The following is a 10,235-nucleotide window of genomic DNA, read 5'->3' as shown; positions in this document are numbered from 1 at the left end:
AAGCCTCCCATGTTCTCCTTGCCTCTTCTTAGGATGCATTCAGCACAGTTTGGAGATGGAGCCCCGCCAGAGGTAGCTGTACATTGTTTGATGGGATCCGGTGGGCTCCATCTCCTAACTGTGCTGGATATGTCCTACGGTGGGTAAAAAAGCCTGTGTGATGAAGTTGTCAGTCTTGAAACTCTGTTCCTTGCTCACTGACATTGCATGAAATCAAAACAAGTAGAAATAGCTCATTGTGAAAGGAGACCTGATACCTGGAAATAAGTGGAAATAGATGGCCAGGCTTTGCAGCCATTTCAGATACAAAAGATTCATGTTTTCCTTCTTCTCTGTTGTTTAACCTGAAATTTGCTACTCCACCTAGGGATCTTAGAAATTGTTGCCTAGGTCCCCTCAATATATATGTGTATGAGCTTTCAAATTGCTCGTTGATCTGTGGTAACACATTAATTTTGTCATGGTTTTCTTAGGCAATGTGGTTTTGCCAATTCTTTCCTTTGAAATACAGTTTACAGAACCTGGCATTTGTTGGTAATATCCGATCCAAGTGCTAACCAGGGTTGACTTTGTCTTAGCTATGAAGATCTGGTGCCTTTATGGTACTTAGGCAGAAGTTCCCTACAACCCCATGCCAAAAAATGAACAAATAATGCACATCAATTTCAAACTAAAATTCAAAGCACACTTACCTGGAGCTATGCCCCCCATCTCTACAATGAGACAATGTTGTGCTACAAATTTTCTTAAGAAGAATATACTTTATATGAAACACATATATGATCTAGTTGTATATGACATGTGCTTCTGTGGAAATCTACCATGTTCACAGGTAACAAAGAAACTTTAATCTTCTTAGTAGCAGCTCTGCTTTCCCTTCCTCATCAAGAAGTGCTAACTTCTGAACATAGTTGATGACTTCTAAAATCATCATTTGTACTCTTCTGGCACAGCATACTCATCACAAGTTGGATCATGTTAGGATAGTTTCAATAGTAACTTTTTCTCTGCTATTATAGAGTCATTTAGTAGGGATCTTTTACATTATGTACACCTTCTTCAAAGTACTATGCATGGGGGAAATGTATTATGGCTCCAAATGCATTACCATTTATGCATTCTGTTTCTAGCTATCTCATTTTCTTCAAATTGAATTTGATGCAAAAACACCAATAAGAGACTGTCTTTAGCTTGCAATTGTATTTTTGTAAAATGAAATATTACATAGCAACACCTTCTGGGTTGTGATCAAGATAACAATCTCCTTGAAATAAAATGTGCTAGGAAGCTGCAATTAAGGTAGACACTACATTGGCTGCCAGAGGGAAACAGTTTGGAGACTTCAGGAATTACAGCAAACTAAGATAAAGAATCAGGCATTTATGCCAGTACTGCTGCAGCTCCTGTTAGCGTCAATGCTTCTTCACACATTATCTAATTTACTGCAGGATTTTACTTCAATAAGCTTTGGATCAGCTCAAATAGTTTGTGAAAATGTCAAAGGTGTAGTACCCGTGGAGTCCTCTAGTTATTGCTGGACTACAGTGTCTAGGGGCAATAATCAGGGGTGCTAGGAGATCCAATTCAGCAATACCTGGGAACCAACTTTCCTATGATTAGACATGTTAGACTTATCAATCTCAAAAGTTTAATCAAGTTTAACCCACCAACTTGGAGATGTTTAATAGTTGCATTTCCAAAAAGCAATATTAACATGTTCTGTTTTGAAACACACTATTCTGTTGAATGTCTGATGCTGGAGAAACAACTGAGTGCATGTTTAACATCAGGTCTCTCAAGGCTTCCCAATCCCTAAAAGCTTCTACCTGACCAATTGAAATACAACACTGGACTTGATGAAGCCTGGTCTGATCCAGGAAAGCTCTTATTTTATGTTCTTGCTAGTACAACTGACAAAGGACTGCTTGTTGTTCAGCTTCTGTCAGACCCCTGGCAGCAGAGCACCAAGAACCATACACGGAGGCCAATCTCTATCTAATATCTTTATTAAGGAAATATATAAAAGCAATAAAAACAAGTGAAGAATATAGTTCAGAAGCAGACCTTTCAAATGAGGTCAAATATAGTCCAAAAATGTATTGTCCAATAAATGATATTAGAGTTCAAAGTTCTTTATCCAATACCGAAACACACACTATTGGCAAGCAATAGTGTGGGGAAATGTCAGAGTCTTAAGAGTCCAAGGTAGCTTGACAACAAGGCTGGAACAAGGCTGGATATAACTTGGTTCTTTAACAAGGTCCGTGACTAGGTACAAGGCAACCAGTGATTCCTGGAACAAGGTCCGTGGTTAAAAGCAAGGCGAGGCAAAATCTTGAATGCTTGATCCGGGAAGCAAGGAACTGGGGTTACGAAGTCCACACACGATCTTACTCCTGAAGCTGCTCTGTTGACTCCGCAAAGATTCTCCCGCGTCAAGCACCTATATTGGGGTCTCGTTTTCCCGCCAACAATCTCTTTCCCTAGAGAACGAGAAGCGAAACCCAACTCTATCCAGATGCAAGACTCCTTAGAATTTCCCAAGGGAAGCAGGCCTAATCAGTCTGTTGTTTGGCAGCAATCCGTAAACTCCTGCGATTTTGTTCTCTGACTCCTCTGTCTCTAGAGTAAGATTCCCTTCTGGGGAACAGAGGCGAGGAATGCCCAAGGTCTGTTTTACTGAATTCTTGGGGACAAACATCAACATCCGGCAGGTGAAAGGACTCCGGCTCTTGTTGAACTGGCGAAAACCCCATGTTTTTGTCTTCATCTGCCACGATGGCACTAGGAGCAGGACTACAAGGCCCATGAGGCATCACAGCTTCTGCTTTGCAATTTGATTACTCTGCTAGAGAGATCTAGTATGTTTCACATTTCATACCAAAGCAACATTTTGGATGTATGTTTTGGGAAGAGCTGCATATAACTTAAGATACAATTACTGATGACCTCTGTGAGACACAGGATCCCCTCGCCATTTCCACATACATTTTATTTATTTATTTTTATTTATTTATTTATTTATTTATTTACAACATTTATATCCCGCCCTTCTCACCCGAAGGGACTCAGGGCGGCGTACAAATTGGCAACAATTCAATGCCTGCACATAATTAAAACAGCAATGAAAATCCAATAAAACAATTAAAACAATATAAAAATATAAAACATATGATTAAAATCCATTCCTCCAAAATCCTCGTGCTGTAGCCGTAAATCAGTCCGGGGTTGTCTTTTATCATTTAATCTTTGAAAGCCTGGGCACATAGCCATGTTTTCAGGGCTTTTCTAAAACTCAGAAACAGTTAAAAACAGTTTAAAGACAGAAACCCACTGTGCCCATCATACGACTCAAAATTCCTTCCAGCCATTCCCCATGGGACTCCATATTAAAAACGTGTTTTAAGTACGTATAAATTGAGGTTTTAAAAGTCGGGTAGCAATTATCTTCAGAACTCCCGATTTGCACAGAAACAAATAAAGGCACTTATTTACATAAGGGATGGGAACATTCATATTCCCTCATGTTAGATCATTTTTGTGACATCAAAGAGTGGGCATTCCTGTAGGTGGTATTTATAATAATAATAATAATAATAATAATAATAATAATAATAATAATACAAAAACTTTATTTCTGTTCTGCCCTATCTCACCGAATGGAACGAAACACTTTGGTAAGAAGATGACTCCCCCCATTTTTCCCCTTCATGGGATGAGATCCTGACTTACCCAAACTGGCACATCAATTCCAACTCTTTTATGGTTCTATTACAGCAAGAGTCTTGGATGAAATTCAAGAATCCCTCTGAGAATGTCAAAGAACCCTTGAAATGAAGCATGGCTGGCTTATTGCTTGTTGGAATGAATGAAGTACGACATATCACCAGATAAGCACACACACAGAGAGAAACAGACGCATGTTGTCTGGCATCCTGTCAGGGACAAATGAACAGGTAAGTTTCCCTTATATCTGCATATGTTCTGTTTTGGGATAATGCAAGGGTTGATATTCCTTTCCTCCTCCTTCAGGGGCCAAAGTTCTCAACCTCTGACTCACTGAAGCCCCTCATAGACATTCCCTGCTTTGTGGAAAGCAGGAAGAGTCACAAAACTCAAAATTACCATCAGATAGTTGTCTCCTCTGAATAAATGCATTTAGAAGGTAATAGGCTGAATAAGGAAAAAACAACTAAAACTGAATCCAGAAAAGACCAAGGACCCTAAGCTGGAGTTAGAGGTGTGTGTCAACCTGTCCTGAAATATTGTGGTCTCAGATTGAGGGTGATTCTGGTTCTATTGCTCCACATGTCAGTCAGAATAGGAATGTGTCGAGTCCTAAAGCTGGAAGACCTAAAGATGATAGTGCACACACACAGGTAGCCCCAAACTGGACTTCTGTAATGCACTGTATCACAGAAGTTTAGCTAACTCTCTACCAAGTTTGGAATCTTCAGTTGATGCAAAACATGGCAGCCAGATTGATTGCTGATGTATCTAGGAGTGATTATATTACTCATTTATTAAAAACATTTCACTGACTGCCAGTTAGTTTCTAGAAAAGATACAAAGTGTTGAACCCTACATGTTTTGGTCTGAGGGCAAGCCACCGAACCATTTTGACCGGGTTAGGATGTGAATTAAAGTGAGCCAGAGTACTTATACAGGCACACCCAAGAACCAGTTGTAGGCTGCGGTGATGGCCACAAAGATCTGCTAAATGTGGATAAATTCTAACCCATACATACTTTTGTACCTCTTTTGATGAGCAGCAGCATGCCTAGTGCTCATGGGCAGCAGCATGTCCAATGGAGATCTAGCTTTTTTTCTGAGATTTTAAAATGTGTCAGCACTAGCTCTGTTCTCTGTCTTGAATCCAGCTCTGCATGTGATGTACAGTTAAAAGCTTTAGCAGATTTTTTTGATTTTATTTTAATTTTTATTTACTTTATTTATATTTTGCCTTCCTCCACAAGGGGACTCAAGGTGGCTAACAGCCACACACTTCGATCAATTTAAAACTAATCAAAAACAAAAATAAAAAATAAACAGTATTGTGTGTGTTAGGTTAAAAATACAGTTAAATACATTAAATACAATTAAAATGCATTGTAAAACACCCAAATTCCCCCCAAAAATACCACCCACAACCTCCCCACCAGCATGCCCCCTATCCTTCTCCAAATGCCTTTCGCAGAAAAAGTCTTGATCTGCTTGCAGAAGGCCAGCAAGATCATCCTGGTCTGTTTTAGAAGAGTATTCTACAATCTAAGAATAGCCACCAACATGCTTGAGCGGGTGGTGGGGCAGAGAGAAGGCTAATTTTTATGACTTATTCTGGAATTTCTGGTGGAGCTTGGTTTTACATGCCTGAATTGACACTGCAGCTTACATGGGGGGGGGGGTATATTATGTGAACAACCTAGTCCCCAAGACATTTTGGAAGTGCATTTTAATGCCTCTGCAGAATCTTCTCCCCTATAATCCATCCTATACATGTAAGTCTTTGCACAATGTTTTCTTCAGTCATCCAGGACCAGGCTAGCAGTTGTTAAACATCAGCAGCCTTTAAATTGTGGAATGACCTGCCAGAAGAAATTTGACAGCTGGATACACTGTGTTTAAAACAGCATCAAAGACTAATCTCTTCAAGCAGACCTATCCAGATTTTTTTAAAATTATGGGTTTTTAAATTATGAATTGATTGCTTTTGATGTGTATGCCATTGATATTTTTCCTTTATTCCTTTATCCGATTTGTCATCGATCCACCCTTTGGGCTTCACACAAATCTACCATTTGTTAAAATATATGATCATGTGCTATTCTTTTACATTTCTGGCCAAATAGCTTAAATTCAGATAATATTTTGACTTTGGTATTTTAGCAATTTAATTTTGCGACAGTGTTGTGCAGGTTGCTAGCCCTTGTGACTCCTATAGCCGCTTGTTCTTCCATCAGTTCCAGGACTCAATCCCAACTGCTGGTGGATGAGACATGATGAAGCTGTGTCTTTCTGGTTGCTCCCACTTCACTCTGTTGCCTCAGAGCACCAGTTGGAGTTGGGAGGAGGAACTGATGGTGGATGAAACACCATGGATATCATGCCTTATTAAATTATTATAAAATTTTAATTAATGTCCTTGTTTTTAATCATACTGTGCATCTATCTGTATTTTAATCTATTGTTCCCCAACTCAATCCATAGGGAGAGGTGGGTAAGAAATTAATGTTGTTGTTGTCATCTTCCTTAATCACACACTAAATATGACATCATTGGTGAGATCCATCACAATTTGTGAAGGTCTTAACATTGCTGGGTTCATTTTGTGTCTGGTTACAATGACATAGCAGATACTTCTGCAATACAACTCACTCCTCACGAAGGAGGAATGGCTGTGTGGTGGCAGTGGTGTACTTAGCATTGGACTTTCTATACTACATTGAGCCATACAAGATTGCAGTCAGTGCAAGGAAGGGCAAGATGCCTAGCTGTACTGTGGAATAGTGCTGTCTAATCTACCACTTCTTTTCACTTCATTCTGCAGCATGTGTACACAAAATCTCTATTCCAGCTTTGAGAATGTCCACACCAACATGGCTTGTAGGTACAATTCCAATCTGTAGAAATCCACACAACAATCTCAGGACCCCAAGACAGGAATCTTATTTGAATTGCTCTCCAAAGGCTAGGTGCCTGAGCTGCATACACTGTTGACTACTCAACTTGCACCTGCCTGGCAGCTACATATATGTTTCTTGCAAGTTGCATTATTTACATCCCCCCATTTTCCCGATACTGAGACCTTCAAAGTCTCTCAACATGATTGAAATACAAGTTCAGTTTATAAGTAAAATATTATAAGCAATATTATTATACACATAATTATATTAAAACAACCAAATTTTAAAACAAAGGGAAGGGCGGAGTCCAACACTTTCCCAGTAGGTGCTTCGTTATCAAGCAACAAAAATAAATGAAGTATTCTTTTCATGTTTGTGCATTTTTACACTCATTTCATGAGGGTGCACAATCAATATGTCCCTTTCTGAGACTAATGAACTCATGTGTAAAAGCTATAATTTATATGTCTGGGAAACAACTTGGCTTCAGTTTGGTGTAGCTGCCTTTTTACTGTAAAATGGGGGATATGAGTTGTGAGCAGCAAGTTAAATGGCACATAAGCTTCATCAAGCAAATGGGAAAACTGATAATTATTGAAATAATATCAGTGGATGTCCCAAGAGAAGAAACAATGATGGTTTATTATTTAAATTGTCAATCAGGAACTATGGAAACCAGACAATTCCTGTAGTATGTATGTAGTATGTCGCGTAGCTAAATAAAGTATTTTCAGAACACAGAAAGTTACTTTTTAAAAGCAATTACTTAAAATTATAGCTTCAAGAGCCTTCCAAAATTGTTAGCTACTATAATAGTTATAGTTTTTAAGAAAACTCTTAAATATTGCTTCTTAAGACTAAATGAAATAGCTTTTTATAAACAAACAAAAGCGTCAAGTCACTGCATTCTTCAACATTTGTGTTGTATCATTTCAATACTCAAAGCAGAGCATAAGCCAGCAGCATGAACCAGCACTGAATCCATGTGGTCTTCCTCCTCCATTGTTTAGTGAGGCCACACCATGGATTTACTTAACTTATTTGTTCCTGATGAGGATAAGGAATAACTTAATCAATTATCTGCCAAAATCATCTCGCAGGGAGGAGAAAATTCTCAACCTTCCCTGCTCACATTTTTCCTGCCACCAGTGTAGTCAGAAGAATTAAAAGGAAAAAACAACCCTATCTGTATATATCTCTATGCAATTTCATAAACAAATGTGCAGATCACAGCAGCAGCTGATTAGGAGGCTAGTGACTTTTCTAAGTGAAAAAGCTATCACACAGCATTACAAAACGTGAGCGTCAGCTGAGAGTCATCACTAGCTATGTTCCAATGGCCAGTGCATAGTGACGATATCATCCTCTACGATCTCTAGAACGGGGCTTCTTAAACCTTTTCCATTCATGATCCCTTTCCACCTGAGAAAATTTTACATGGCCCCAGGTATCTAGGTATATAAAATAGATATAAAAATCAAACATTTAGTGAAAATAAATAAGCTGTTGCAAGGCTTGCTAAACAGGCTGGTTGTCCTTTTTGTGGAAAACAACTGAAGCATTTTCTGCAGGGTCCACTGAAATCACTGCACATTGTTGTTAACAAGTTTATGTGAATGGGTGGTGTTCAGAAACTGTTTACTGTATTTGGGCATCTCCTGACAATAGAGAGGCTCATTTTTCATCCTCCCCAGTCTTACATCCCAAACCACCAGAAAGAATGAGGATCTTCTAGCTGTTCCAATTTAGAAGGGACAATTCCTGATTAATCCTCTCTAGAACAATGGTTCTCAGCCTTTGGTCTTCCAGTTGTTTTGCATTTCAACTCCCAGAAATCCAAGCCATCTTACCAGCTGGTAAGAGGTATTGGAACTTTGGTGGAACCAAAGGGAGCTCCAAAACTGTAACAAATTGGAAGTCTGTTTTGAAATCAGCAGCAACAGAATTATTTTTTAATTACATAATCAACTTATTTTTAATAGTTAATCCACTGTTCAGATGTCACCACATGTACCTCCACGTGAGTCCTTTACATTCACCAAAACAACAAGGAAGGTCTTTCTCAGTTCTAAACTTTGCTACACTTTTACTGCCCTTAAAGATGCCTAGGCAATGGTAGTAGGACATTCAGTTTTTCTTTCTATGGATGCTGGCTTTGAGTGTAATATATTATTGAAGGGGGAATGCTTCAATAACAAAGGCATGGATGGGCACAGTCTGACCCTAAGTAAGAATGGGGCCACCATCTCACGTTTTCAGACATGCACTTCCATCTCCAGATTACTCTTCACGCAACAGGCTAAGAATAAATTCTTCCATAATGTTGGAATTGGCCATTTGCAAAGGGCTTTTGAAAGCCTAGAAATTCCATAGATTGCTCACTGGTAGGAGGATTAGTATCACGAATCCCTGGTGAGCCCATCCATGAATTCACTTCCAGAAGATGTACTTGAAGTATAGGCAATATGCTGCGAAGCACGAGCAATTTAATAGACTATCCAGAAGTCACGCTTACACAATTGGTGGAAGCCTTTGGGATTCTGTCTACAATGCCAAAATGTATGCACAGAACTCACAGAAGTAGCTAAGAAATTTCTCAGTCTGTAATCAACGGATCCATTTTTATCAAGGCCAATAGAAGTCTGTCCATAAAGAATGCCCTATTCCTATTTCAGTTTTCTTCACCATTGAGAATCACCTGGCCAGGTGCTATTAGGTGATTATGAAATGTCACCTTTCCTACCAACAGAAGGGATAAGCCAGTGAAAGTAAGAGAATCTAATTCTAGACAGATACAGCCACAGTGTCAACAGAAAGTAGAAGTCCCTGCCATCAGCACTGACTAAAGATAGGTTTCGTTGCCCCTAGATGTCTGCCATTTACCTTTCTGCAAAGAGTGACTTCCTTCCTACAAAATGCAATTCATTTTTAACCCCAAAAATAGTCTCTCTTTTTTTGCAGGTGGTTGTGTTTGGCTTCATTGTATCTGAAGCGGGAAGAAAGTATTAATTACATCCTGTCAAGATCTGGGGCGAAGAATTCAATATTATCTTTTACTGTGACTAAGAAATGAACCTAGGCTTGCTTCCAAACTCCAGCAGCAGCAACAGTCCCTGACTTTGACATGCCGAGGAAGATAATAACTTTCATCACATGCTAATTGTCTTGTTAACATGGATTGTGCAGCCAGCCAAATAAATGTCATTCCAGTTATTTATTTATTTTCATGAAGGAGCACATACATCTTGATATTGGAAATGCATCATGTGTTTTTCCTCTCTGTTTTTGTAAACCTTGTCTATGTTTGCAGCCTAATATAAAATTTGCATTTTTAATCCAAATATGCAAGATAATGTTCTGGAGTGCAGTGCTTTTAAAAAAAAAATCCCACGAGGCTCTAAAAGGAAGGTGATTCTCTGTGATTCTACTTTTTGCCACTTGGCTTGCATCAATGCACACAGGCTGTGAGCTGTTTTGATAAATCAAGAGGTTAATAGCATCAGCCAGCATTGAAGCAACCGAAACAAATGTTGAAGGTCCAAATGCAGGCAAATGATACAACACAGCCTTTAAAAACAACAACCAATACTAGCAACTAAGGATGCTGTACTA

The 10,235-nt window shown here is 39.0% G+C and overlaps 1 long non-coding RNA gene across 2 annotated transcripts; it reads left to right on the top strand.

Moving 5' to 3' along the window:
* The first annotated feature begins 3,501 nt into the window (after nt 1–3,501).
* On the top strand, nt 3,502–9,833 carry LOC134298677 (uncharacterized). 2 transcript variants are annotated; one of them, XR_010005791.1, is made up of 2 exons: nt 3,502–3,956; nt 9,585–9,833. It is a non-coding gene; the product is annotated as an uncharacterized LOC134298677 (long non-coding RNA). The 2 variants fall into 2 exon arrangements; XR_010005790.1 differs by having other exon boundaries at nt 9,568–9,833.
* The last annotated feature ends 402 nt before the right edge of the window (nt 9,834–10,235 follow it).

The sequence above is a fragment of the Anolis carolinensis genome, chromosome 4, assembly GCF_035594765.1.
Source record: "Anolis carolinensis isolate JA03-04 chromosome 4, rAnoCar3.1.pri, whole genome shotgun sequence".
Classification (NCBI taxonomy): Eukaryota; Metazoa; Chordata; class Lepidosauria; order Squamata; family Dactyloidae; genus Anolis; species Anolis carolinensis.
Note: the sequence above shows the minus strand (reverse complement) of the source record. Positions and strands in the feature narration are given on the sequence as shown.